The sequence below is a fragment of the Hypanus sabinus genome, chromosome 8, assembly GCF_030144855.1.
Source record: "Hypanus sabinus isolate sHypSab1 chromosome 8, sHypSab1.hap1, whole genome shotgun sequence".
Lineage (NCBI taxonomy): Eukaryota > Metazoa > Chordata > Chondrichthyes > Myliobatiformes > Dasyatidae > Hypanus > Hypanus sabinus.
In genome coordinates, this window is record NC_082713.1 from 83,178,627 (window position 1) to 83,192,141 (window position 13,515).

The following is a 13,515-nucleotide window of genomic DNA, read 5'->3' on the forward strand; positions in this document are numbered from 1 at the left end:
CATCAGACTGAACACACAAGCCTGGATGGAATGTCAGCTTCAGACTGAACACGCAACTCTGGATGGATTGTGAACAGCAGATTGAACACACTGCCCTGGATGGCACGTAAACATCAGAATGAACAAACAATTCTGTATAGAACATTTACATCAGATTGAATGCAGAGCCCTGCTGGAATGCAAACATCAGAATGAACACACCACCCTGGATGGAACGTAAACATCAGACTGAAATACAACCCAGGATAGAATGTGAACATCAGACTGAACACACAACACTGGAAGGAACGTGAACATCAGACTGAACACACAAACCTGTATCGAACTTAAACGTCACACTGAAGACTGAATCCTGGATGGAACGTGAACATCAGACTGAAGACACAACACTGGATGGAATATAAACGTCAGACTAAAGACACAACCCTGGATGGAATGTAAACATCAGACTGTACACACAACACTTGACTGAACAAGAACATCACATTGAACACACAACCCTGAATGGAATGTGAACATCAGACTGAACACACAACGTTGGATGGAACGTAAACATCAGACAGAACACACAACCCTGGATGGAAAGTGAACAGCAGAATCAACACACCATCCTGGATGGAACGTAAATGACATAACGAACACAGAACCCTGGATGGAACGTAAATGTCAGAGTTAACACACATCAGTGGATGGTACATAATCGTCAGATTGAACTCAACACCTGGAATTAATCTGAACATTTGACTGAACACAGAATACTGGATGGATTGTGAACATCAGATTGAACACACAACCCTGGATGCAACATCAGCATCAGACTGTACACACAATCCTGTATGGAATGTCATCGTCTGAGTGAACGCACAACACTGGATGGAATGTGTACATCAGACGGCACACACAACCCTGGATGGAACGCGTACCGCATACTAAACACACAACCCTGGCTGGAATGTAAACATCAGACTTAACACGCATCCGTGGATGGTACATAATCGTCAGATTGAACACAAAACCTGGAATGAATGTGAACACCAGACTGAACACACAACCCTGAATCAAATTTAAACGTCACACTGCAGACCCAACCCTGGATGCAACGTAAACGTCGGACTGTACATACAACCCTGGATGGAACATAAACATCAGACTGAACACACAAGCCTGGATGGAACGTAAACATCAGACTGAACACACAAGCCTGGATGGAATGTCAGCATCAGACTGAACACACAAACCTGGATCGAACTTAAACGTCACACTGAAGACTCAACCCTGGATGGAATGTGAGCATCAGACTGAACACACAACCCTGAATCGAATTTAAACATCACACTGCAGACCCAACCCTGGATGCAACATAAACGTCGGACTGTACATACAACCCTGGATGGAACGTGAACATCAGACTGAACACACAACCCTGGATCGAACTTATACGTCACACTGAAGACTGAACCCTGGATGGAATGTAAACGTCAGACTAAAGACACAACCCTGGATGGAATGTAAACATCAGACTGTACACACAACACTTGATTCAACAAGAGCATCAGATTGAACACACAACTCTGAATGGAAAATGAACATCAGACTGAACACACAACGTTGGATGGAACGTAAACATCAGGCTGAACACACAATCCTGGATGGAACGTGAACGTCTGACCGAACACACAACCCTGGATGGAACGTAAACATCAGGCTGAACACACAACCCGGGATGGAACGTAAACATCGGACTGAACACACAACACTGGGTGGAACATAAAGAACAGACTGAACACACAACCCTGGATCGAATTTAAACGTCACACTGAAGACACAACCCTGGATGGAATGTGAACATCAGACTCAACACACAACTCTGGATGGAACATTAGCATCAGACTGAACACACAACCCTGGATGGAACATGAAAATCAGACTGTACATACAACCCTGGATGGAACGTGAACATCAGACTGAACACACAACCCTGGATGGAATGTCAGCTTCAGACTGAACAAACAACTCTGGATGGATCGTGAACATCAGATTGAACACACAGCCCTGGATGGAATGTGAACATCAGACTCAACACACAACTCTGGATGGAACATTAGCATCAGACTGAACACACAACCCTCGATGAAACAGTAACATCAGATTGAACATACAACCCTGGATGGAACGTGAACATCAGACTGAACACACAACCCTGGATGGAACGTCAGCTTCAGACTGAACACACAACTCTGGATGGATCGTGAACATCAGATTGAACACACAGCCCTGAATGGAATGTGAACATCAAACTGAACACACAATGCTGGATGTAACGTAAGTGTCAGACTGAACACACAACCCTGGATGGAACATTAGCATCAGACTGTACAAACAACCCTCTATGGAATGTCATCGTCCGAGTGAACACACAACACTGGATGTAATGCGTACATCAGACTGAACACACAACCCTGGAAGGAATGTAAACGTTAGACTGAATACAGAACCCTGGATGGAACATGAACATCAGACTGAACACACAACCCTGGATCGAACTTAAATGTCACACTGAAGACACAACCCTGGATGCAATGTGAACATCAGACTGAACACACAACCCTGGATGGAACGTAAACACAGACTGAACACACAACCCTGGATGGAACATCAGCATCAGACTGAACACACAACCCTGGATGGAACGTGAACATCAGACTGAACAGACATCCCTGGATGGAAAGTCAGCATCAGACTGAACACACAATCCTGGATGGATCGTGAACATCAGATTGAACACTCAGCCCTGGATGGAATGTGAACATCAGACTGAACACACAACGTTGGAAGGAACATAAAATCAGACGGAACACACAACCCTGGATGGAACGCGTACCGCATACTAAACACACAACCCTGGCTGGAATGTAAACATCAGACTTAACACGCATCCGTGGATGGTACATAATTGTCAGATTGAACACAAAACCTGGAATGAATGTGAACATCAGACTGAACACACAACCCTGGATCGAATTTAAACGTCACACTGCAGACCCAACCCTGGATGCAACGTAAACGTCGGACTGTACATATAACCCTGGATGGAACGTAAACATCAGACTGAACACACAAGCCTGGATGGAACGTAAACATCAGACTGAACACACAAGCCTGGATGGAATGTCAGCATCAGACTGAACACACAAACCTGGATCGAACTTAAACGTCACACTGAAGACTCAACCCTGGATGGAATGTGAACATCAGACTGAACACACAACCCTGAATCGAATTTAAAAGTCACACTGAAGACACAACCCTGGATGGAATGTGAACATCAGACTGAACACACAACCCTGGATGAAACAGGAACATCAGATTGAACACACAACCCTGGATGGAATGTGAACATCAGACTGAACACACAACGTTGGAAGGAACGTAAAATCAGACGGAACACACAACCCTGGATGGAACGTAAACATCAGACTGAACACACAAGCCTGGATGCAATGTCAGCTTCAGACTGAACACGCAACTCTGGATGGATTGTGAACAGCAGATTGAACACACTGCCCTGGATGGCACGTAAACATCAGAATGAACAAACAATTCTGTATAGAACATTTACATCAGATTGAATGCAGAGCCCTGCTGGAATGCAAACATCAGAATGAACACACCACCCTGGATGGAACGTAAACATCAGACTGAAATACAACCCAGGATAGAATGTGAACATCAGACTGAACACACAACACTGGAAGGAACGTGAACATCAGACTGAACACACAAACCTGTATCGAACTTAAACGTCACACTGAAGACTGAACCCTGGATGGAATGTGAACATCAGACTGAAGACACAACACTGGATGGAATATAAACGTCAGACTAAAGACACAACCCTGGATGGAATGTAAACATCAGACTGTACACACAACACTTGATTGAACAAGAACATCACATTGAACACACAACCCTGAATGGAATGTGAACATCAGACTGAACACACAACGTTGGATGGAACGTAAACATCAGACAGAACACACAACCCTGGATGGAAAGTGAACAGCAGAATCAACACACCTTCCTGGATGGAACGTAAATGACATAACGAACACAGAACCCTGGATGGAACGTAAATGTCAGAGTTAACACACATCAGTGGATGGTACATAATCGTCAGATTGAACTCAACACCTGGAATTAATCTGAACATCTGACTGAACACAGAATACTGGATGGATTGTGAACATCAGACTGAACACACAATCCAGGATGGAATGTCATCGTCTGAGTGAACACACAACACTGGATGGAATGTGTACATCAGACGGCACACACAACACTTGATAGAACATGAACTTCAGATTGAACACACAACCCTGAATGGAATGTGAACATCAGACTGAACACTCAACCCTGGATGGAATGTAAACATCAGACTGTACACAGAACACTTGATTGAACATGAACATCAGACTGAACACACAACCCTGGATGGAACGTGAACATCAGACTGAAGACACAACCCTGGATGGAATGTGAACATCAGACTGAACACACAACACTGGATGGAACGTGAGCATCAGACTGAACACACAACACTGGATGGAACGTGAACATCAGACTAAACACACAACCCTGGATCGAACTTAAACGTCACACGGAAGACACAACCCTGGATGGAATGTGAACATCAGACTGAACACACAATCCAGGATGGAATGTCATCGTCTGAGTGAACACACAACACTGGATGGAATGTGTACATCAGACGGCACACACAACACTTGATAGAACATGAACTTCAGATTGAACACACAACCCTGAATGGAATGTGAACATCAGACTGAACACTCAACCCTTTATGGAATGTAAACATCAGACTGTACACAGAACACTTGATTGAACATGAACATCAAACTGAACACACAACCCTGGATGGAACGTGAACATCAGACTGAACACACAACACTGGATGGAACGTGAACATCAGACTGAACACACAACCCTGGATCGAACTTAAACATCACACGGAAGACACAACCCTGGATGGAACGTGAACATCAGACTGAACACACAACACTGGATGGAACGTGAGCATCAGACTGAACACACAACACTGGATGGAACGTGAACATCAGACTAAACACACAACCCTGGATCGAACTTAAACGTCACACGGAAGACACAACCCTGGATGGAATGTGAACATCAGACTGAACACACAATCCAGGATGGAACGTGAACGTCTGACCGAACACACAACCCTGGATGGAACGAAAACATCAGGCTGAACACACAACCCAGGATGGAACGTAAACATTGGACTGAACACACAACACTGGGTGGAACATAAAGAACAGATTGAACACACAACCCTGGATGGAACGTAAACATCAGACTGAACACACAACACTGGATCGAACTTAAATGTCACACTGAAGACACAACCCTGGATGCAATGTGAACATCAGACTGAACACACAACCCTGGATGGAACGTAAACACAGACTGAACACACAACCCTGGATGGAACATCAGCATCAGACTGAACACACAACCCTGGATGGAACGTGAACATCAGACTGAACAGACATCCCTGGATGGAAAGTCAGCATCAGACTGAACACACAATCCTGGATGGATCGTGAACATCAGATTGAACACTCAGCCCTGGATGGAATGTGAACATCAGACTGAACACACAACACTGGATGGAAAATTAGCATCAGACTGAACACACAACCCTGGATGAAACAGGAACATCAGATTGAACACACAACCCTGGATGGAATGTGAACATCAGACTGAACACACAACGTTGGAAGGAACGTAAAATCAGACGGAACACACAACCCTGGATGGAACGTAAACATCAGACTGAACACACAAGCCTGGATGCAATGTCAGCTTCAGACTGAACACGCAACTCTGGATGGATTGTGAACAGCAGATTGAACACACTGCCCTGGATGGCACGTAAACATCAGAATGAACAAACAATTCTGTATAGAACATTTACATCAGATTGAATGCAGAGCCCTGCTGGAATGCAAACATCAGAATGAACACACCACCCTGGATGGAACGTAAACATCAGACTGAAATACAACCCAGGATAGAATGTGAACATCAGACTGAACACACAACACTGGAAGGAACGTGAACATCAGACTGAACACACAAACCTGTATCGAACTTAAACGTCACACTGAAGACTGAACCCTGGATGGAATGTGAACATCAGACTGAAGACACAACACTGGATGGAATATAAACGTCAGACTAAAGACACAACCCTGGATGGAATGTAAACATCAGACTGTACACACAACACTTGATTGAACAAGAACATCACATTGAACACACAACCCTGAATGGAATGTGAACATCAGACTGAACACACAACGTTGGATGGAACGTAAACATCAGACAGAACACACAACCCTGGATGGAAAGTGAACAGCAGAATCAACACACCTTCCTGGATGGAACGTAAATGACATAACGAACACAGAACCCTGGATGGAACGTAAATGTCAGAGTTAACACACATCAGTGGATGGTACATAATCGTCAGATTGAACTCAACACCTGGAATTAATCTGAACATCTGACTGAACACAGAATACTGGATGGATTGTGAACATCAGACTGAACACACAATCCAGGATGGAATGTCATCGTCTGAGTGAACACACAACACTGGATGGAATGTGTACATCAGACGGCACACACAACACTTGATAGAACATGAACTTCAGATTGAACACACAACCCTGAATGGAATGTGAACATCAGACTGAACACTCAACCCTGGATGGAATGTAAACATCAGACTGTACACAGAACACTTGATTGAACATGAACATCAGACTGAACACACAACCCTGGATGGAACGTGAACATCAGACTGAAGACACAACCCTGGATGGAATGTGAACATCAGACTGAACACACAACACTGGATGGAACGTGAGCATCAGACTGAACACACAACACTGGATGGAACGTGAACATCAGACTAAACACACAACCCTGGATCGAACTTAAACGTCACACGGAAGACACAACCCTGGATGGAATGTGAACATCAGACTGAACACACAATCCAGGATGGAATGTCATCGTCTGAGTGAACACACAACACTGGATGGAATGTGTACATCAGACGGCACACACAACACTTGATAGAACATGAACTTCAGATTGAACACACAACCCTGAATGGAATGTGAACATCAGACTGAACACTCAACCCTTTATGGAATGTAAACATCAGACTGTACACAGAACACTTGATTGAACATGAACATCAAACTGAACACACAACCCTGGATGGAACGTGAACATCAGACTGAACACACAACACTGGATGGAACGTGAACATCAGACTGAACACACAACCCTGGATCGAACTTAAACATCACACGGAAGACACAACCCTGGATGGAACGTGAACATCAGACTGAACACACAACACTGGATGGAACGTGAGCATCAGACTGAACACACAACACTGGATGGAACGTGAACATCAGACTAAACACACAACCCTGGATCGAACTTAAACGTCACACGGAAGACACAACCCTGGATGGAATGTGAACATCAGACTGAACACACAATCCAGGATGGAACGTGAACGTCTGACCGAACACACAACCCTGGATGGAACGAAAACATCAGGCTGAACACACAACCCTGGATGGAACGTGAACATCAGACTGAACACACAACACTGGATGGAACGTGAACATCAGACTGAACACACAACCCTGGATCGAACTTAAACGTCACACGGAAGACACAACCCTGGATGGAATGTGAACATCAGACTGAACACACAATCCAGGATGGAACGTGAACGTCTGACCAAACACACAACCCTGGATGGAATGAAAACATCAGGCTGAACACACAACCCAGGATGGAACGTAAACATCGGACTGAACACACAACACTGGGTGGAACATAAAGAACAGATTGAACACACAACCCTGGATGGAACGTGAACATCAGACTGAACAGACATCCCTGGATGGAAAGTCAGCATCAGACTGAACACACAATCCTGGATGGATCGTGAACATCAGATTGAACACTCAGCCCTGGATGGAATGTGAACATCAGACTGAACACACAACTCTGGATGGAACATTAGCATCAGACTGAACACACAACCCTGGATGAAACAGGAACATCAGATTGAACACACAACCCTGGATGGAATGTGAACATCAGACTGAACACACAACGTTGGATGAAACGTAAACATCAGATTGAACACACAACCCTGGATGGAACGTGAACAGCAGACCGAACACACAACCCTGGATGGAACGTAAACATCAGACTTAACAACCATCCGTAGATGGTACATAATCGTCAGATTGAACACAAAACCTGGAATGAATGTGAACACCAGACTGAACACACAACCCTGAATCGAATTTAAACATCACACTGCAGACCCAACCCTGGATGCAACATAAACGTCGGACTGTACATACAACCCTGGATGGAACGTGAACATCAGACTGAACACACAACCCTGGATCGAACTTAAATGTCACACTGAAGACACAACCCTGGATGCAATGTGAACATCAGACTGAACACACAACCCTGGATGGAACGTAAACACAGACTGAACACACAACCCTGGATGGAACATCAGCATCAGACTGAACACACAACCCTGGATGGAACGTGAACATCAGACTGAACACATAAACCTGGATCGACCTTAAACGTCACACTGAAGACTGAACCCTGGATGGAATGTGAACATCAGACTGAAGACACAACGCTGGATGGAATGTAAACGTCAGACTAAAGACACAACCCTGGATGGAATGTAAACATCAGACTGTACACACAACACTTGATTGAACACCAACATCACATTGAACACACAACCCTGAATGGAATGTGAACATCAGACTGTACACAAAACACTTGATTCAACAAGAGCATCAGATTGAACACACAACCCTGGATGGAATGTGAACATCAGATTGAACACTCAGCCCTGGATGGAATGTGAACATCAGACTCAACACACAACTCTGGATGGAACATTAGCATCAGACTGAACACACAACCCTCGATGAAACAGTAACATCAGATTGAACATACAACCCTGGATGGAACGTGAACATCAGACTGAACACACAACCCTGGATGGAACGTCAGCTTCAGACTGAACACACAACTCTGGATGGAACGTGAACATCAAACTGAACACACAATTCTGGATGTAACGTAAGTGTCAGACTGAACACACAACCCTGGATGGAACATTAGCATCAGACTGTACACACAACCCTCTATGGAATGTCATCGTCCGAGTGAACACACAACACTGGATGTAATGCGTACATCAGACTGAACACACAACCCTGGAAGGAATGTAAACGTTAGACTGAATACAGAACCCTGGATGGAACATGAACATCAGACTGAACACACAACCCTGGATGGAACGTTAACATCAGTCTGAACACACAACCCTGGATGGAATGTGAACATCAGACTGAACACACAATCCTGGATGGAACGTAAACGTCAGACTGAACACACAACCCTGGATGGAACGTTAACATCAGACTGAACACACAACCCTGGATGGAACATTAGCATCAGACTGTACACACAACCCTCTATGGAATGTCATCGTCCGAGTGAACACACAACACTGGATGTAATGCGTACATCAGACTGAACACACAACCCTGGAAGGAATGTAAACGTTAGACTGAATACAGAACCCTGGATGGAACATGAACATCAGACTGAACACACAACCCTGGATGGAACGTTAACATCAGACTGAACACACAACCCTGGATGGAATGTGAACATCAGACTGAACACACAATCCTGGATGGAACGTAAACGTCAGACTGAACACACAACCCTGGATGGAACGTTAACATCAGACTGAACACACAACCCTGGATGGAATGTAAACTGAAGTTTTTTGATCAGGTCTGTAGGAATGATGGTGTTAAATGCCAAGCTATTGTCAATGAACAGCATGCTGACGCAGGTATTTGTATTGTCCAGGTGATCCAAAGCCACATGGGCAGCCTTTGAGATCTTCCATAGACCTATTGTAGTGATAGGTCAAATACAGTGGGTCCAGGTCTTTGCAGAGGCAAGAGTTAATTCTAGCCATAACCAATCTCTCAAATCATTTAATGTGAATGCTACTGGATGATAGTCATTAAGGCAGATCACCCTGCTCTTCTTAGACACTGGTATTATTGTTGCCTTTTGAAGCAGGTAGGAACTTCTGACTGTAGCAGTGAGAGATTGAAAATGCCTTTATAAATTCCCTACAGTTGGTTGGCACAAGTTTTCAGAGCCTTACCAGGTACTCCATTGGGACCTGTCATCTTGCAAGGATTCACCCTTCTGAAAGACAGCCCGACATGAGCCTCCGAGACAGAGATCACAGCGTCACTGGGTGCAGCTGGAATTCTCACAGGGGTAGTTTTATTCTCTCTTTCAAAGCAAGCATAGAAGGCAATGAGCTCGTCTGGTAGTGAAGCATCACTGCCGTTCATGGTGTTGGGTTTCACTTTGTAGGAAATAACAACCTGCCAGCCCTACCAGAACTGACGTACAGCCAATGTCGCCTCTGATCTCACTCGGTATTGTTTCTTAGCTCTTGAAAGAGCCCACCACAAGTCATACCTGGCTTTCTTGTACAGATTGTACATAGATGATTGCTTTTATTTCTCAGTGGCCTTAATTAACCACAACTTCCCTGCAGCTGGGCATCCAAAAGTTCTCTACAACTAAGGGAGCACTTACAAAGTGCAATTACTTCTAGAACACAGAAAACAGAACAGGCAGGTGCAGCAAAATAATTTCATGTAAACACTGATGAGACAAATAGCCATTAGACAAAGGATCAGAATTAGACCATTCATCCCATCAAGACCACTCTCCCATTTGATCATAACTGATTTAATATCCCCCTCAACCCATAATCATTGGCACCCTTACAAAACACTAACCTATCAACCTCCACTTTAAAAAGATTCAATGATTTGGCCTCCACTGCCAACTGTGGCAACAAATCCACTAGTCCCTGGCTGAGGAAATTCCTCCTCATCTCTGTTCTAAAGGGACATCCTTATATTCTGAGGTTATGCATTCTGGTCATGGATTCTCTCAAAATTTGAAAAATTCTCCATGTCTGCTCTAGGCCTTTCAACTTTTGGTAGGTGCATCCTCAATCTTGTAAACTCCAGTGAGAGTAGGCCCAGAGGCATCAAATTCTCCTCACATTTTAACTTTTTCATTCCCAGGATCAAGTAAGTAAACTCCCCCCCCCCTCTTTAAATCTACTCCTCAGCTTTTTTTCTCCAGTTCTGCTGAAGGGCCTTGGCCTGAAATGTTGACTGTACTCTTTTCCACAGATGTTGCCTGGCCTGCTGAGTTCCTCCAGCATTTTGTGTGAGTTGTTTGGATTTCCAGTATTACGACTGCAGCAGCAATGAATATGAAACTGAGACAGGGTTTATGAACAAATCCCAAGATTTATTAACCTCTGCTCAAAACTTAGAAAAGTAAACAAATGACTAACTTAACCGGAAGTTAATAGTTAGGCGGCAATATCTAACAGACAAACGTAGAAACTGTTCCTAAAGAGTTCTCATCTAAGCACAGGCTTAGAGTGATAAATTCAAAAGTCCATGTGATTTCTAAAGTCATTAAGGAGAGACTTCCATAAATTCAAAAGTCATTAAGGAGAGACTTCCCCGAAACAACGATTCCTTTGAAGTAATGACGAATCTACCGATCCCACAGCCCAGAGATGCCTTGTTTGAAGAAATGACGAGGAAATAAAAGGGAACTGAAATTTGACTAGAGGGTGGTCACTGCACAAACCTTTCCAACCTTGCAGTGCTTTAACTCAAATGTGCATGCCACAGTTCTTGAACGGAGTCACAAAGGTCTTTCATTCCCCAAAACGCTGAATGACATAAACTTTATCCAATCGTTTGAACTCGGATAACTCTGGTAATGCCCTCATTCTCCGATACTGGAATGTAAGGGAAAAATAAATGTGCAACAGACAAAACCAGTGGAGTTTCCCACACCTCTGACCGGCAACAACAATGATGCAGAAAACTAAAAACGAAAACTGCGTCACCAGACCGCGGGCTTGCTTTAAATACTGTTTGGAACATGCCATCACGTGACATCACATCACCTCACAGTCAAGAGACAATTACATCATCCCACTCACAAGACCATTACATCATTCAATTCACAAGAACATTACATCATTCTACTGTCCCATGTTCAAACTATGAGTATGTAACACCAGCGTCTGCAGATTTTCTCTTGTCTGTGACTTAAATTGACTTGGCTGCTTGGATTCAGAATTCAGGATAGTGGTTGAATGGTCTTATTGTGGCTGGAGGTTTGTGACTAATGTGGTTCTGCAGGGAACCATACTGGGACTTCAGCTATTTGTGATATTCTATAAATAACTTGGATGAAAACACAGATGGGTGAGTTGGTGAGTCCGCAAAAGACACAAGATTTGTTGGTGGTGTCGATAATGTAGAAGATTGCCAATGATACAGCGGGATGTAGATCTGGGCAGGGAAATTGGTGGATGGAATTTAATCCCGCCTTATATGAGAAGTAGGGCAGGATGTTTTGAATAGTCTTTATGCATATGTGCAGCCACATCCAAAGGTGCCAGAAGAGTGTGCCTTTCTTTTTCAATATTTGTGTTGATTACTTGCATAGATGAACACAAATACATTATGATATTATGAAAAGAGAAACAAAGTTGAAATGCCCCATATCTGTATACAGTAAATTAAATGTAATATTGATAAAGTATATTTTCTTCTAATCTAAAACAAAATCAAAACCCCATAACAAAAGAAAACAGAAAAAAATACAGTTGTTTAGTTAAAAGAAAAGAAAAAAGTCCTGAACATAGTCATGAATTCAAACATAGAATAGCCATCATCATTGCTGAATACGTCAAAAATTGTGAAAGTAGTTCCAAAAAGGTCCCCATAATGTGAAAAAGTCTTGTCTAGGTACAGAAATAGAACATCTAATCTTCTCTAAATTTAAACTTGGCATAACATCAACCAACCAGTGAGCATGCGTAGGCAGAGCAGCATCTTTCCATTTAAGCAACTAAACTCTTCTGGCTAAAAGAGAATTAAAAGCCAAAATATGCAAATCATTCGACTTAAGAGTAAAATCATTTCCTCCAATAATGCCAAACAAGGCAGTCAGAGGGTTGGGTTTAAAGTTTACTTTAAAAAGCTTTGAGAAAATTTGAAATACTTCTTTCCAAAATTTATCAAGCTGTGGGCAGGACCAAAACATATGAATTAGAGAGGCCTCTTTGACATTACACCTATTACAGTATGGAGAAAAATCTGAGTAAAAATGAGTGAGCTTATCTTTAGTCATATTGGTTCTATGAACCACTTTAAATTGTAAAAGAGAGTGGCACGCACGTAA

At 43.3% G+C, this 13,515-nt stretch overlaps 1 protein-coding gene across 1 annotated transcript in view; it reads left to right on the plus strand.

Annotated features, from left to right (window-relative positions):
* Positions 1 to 13,515, plus strand: part of LOC132398276 (uncharacterized) — a 1,154,100-nt gene that overhangs the window by 799,576 nt on the left and 341,009 nt on the right. The gene's annotated exons all lie outside the window — the stretch shown is intronic.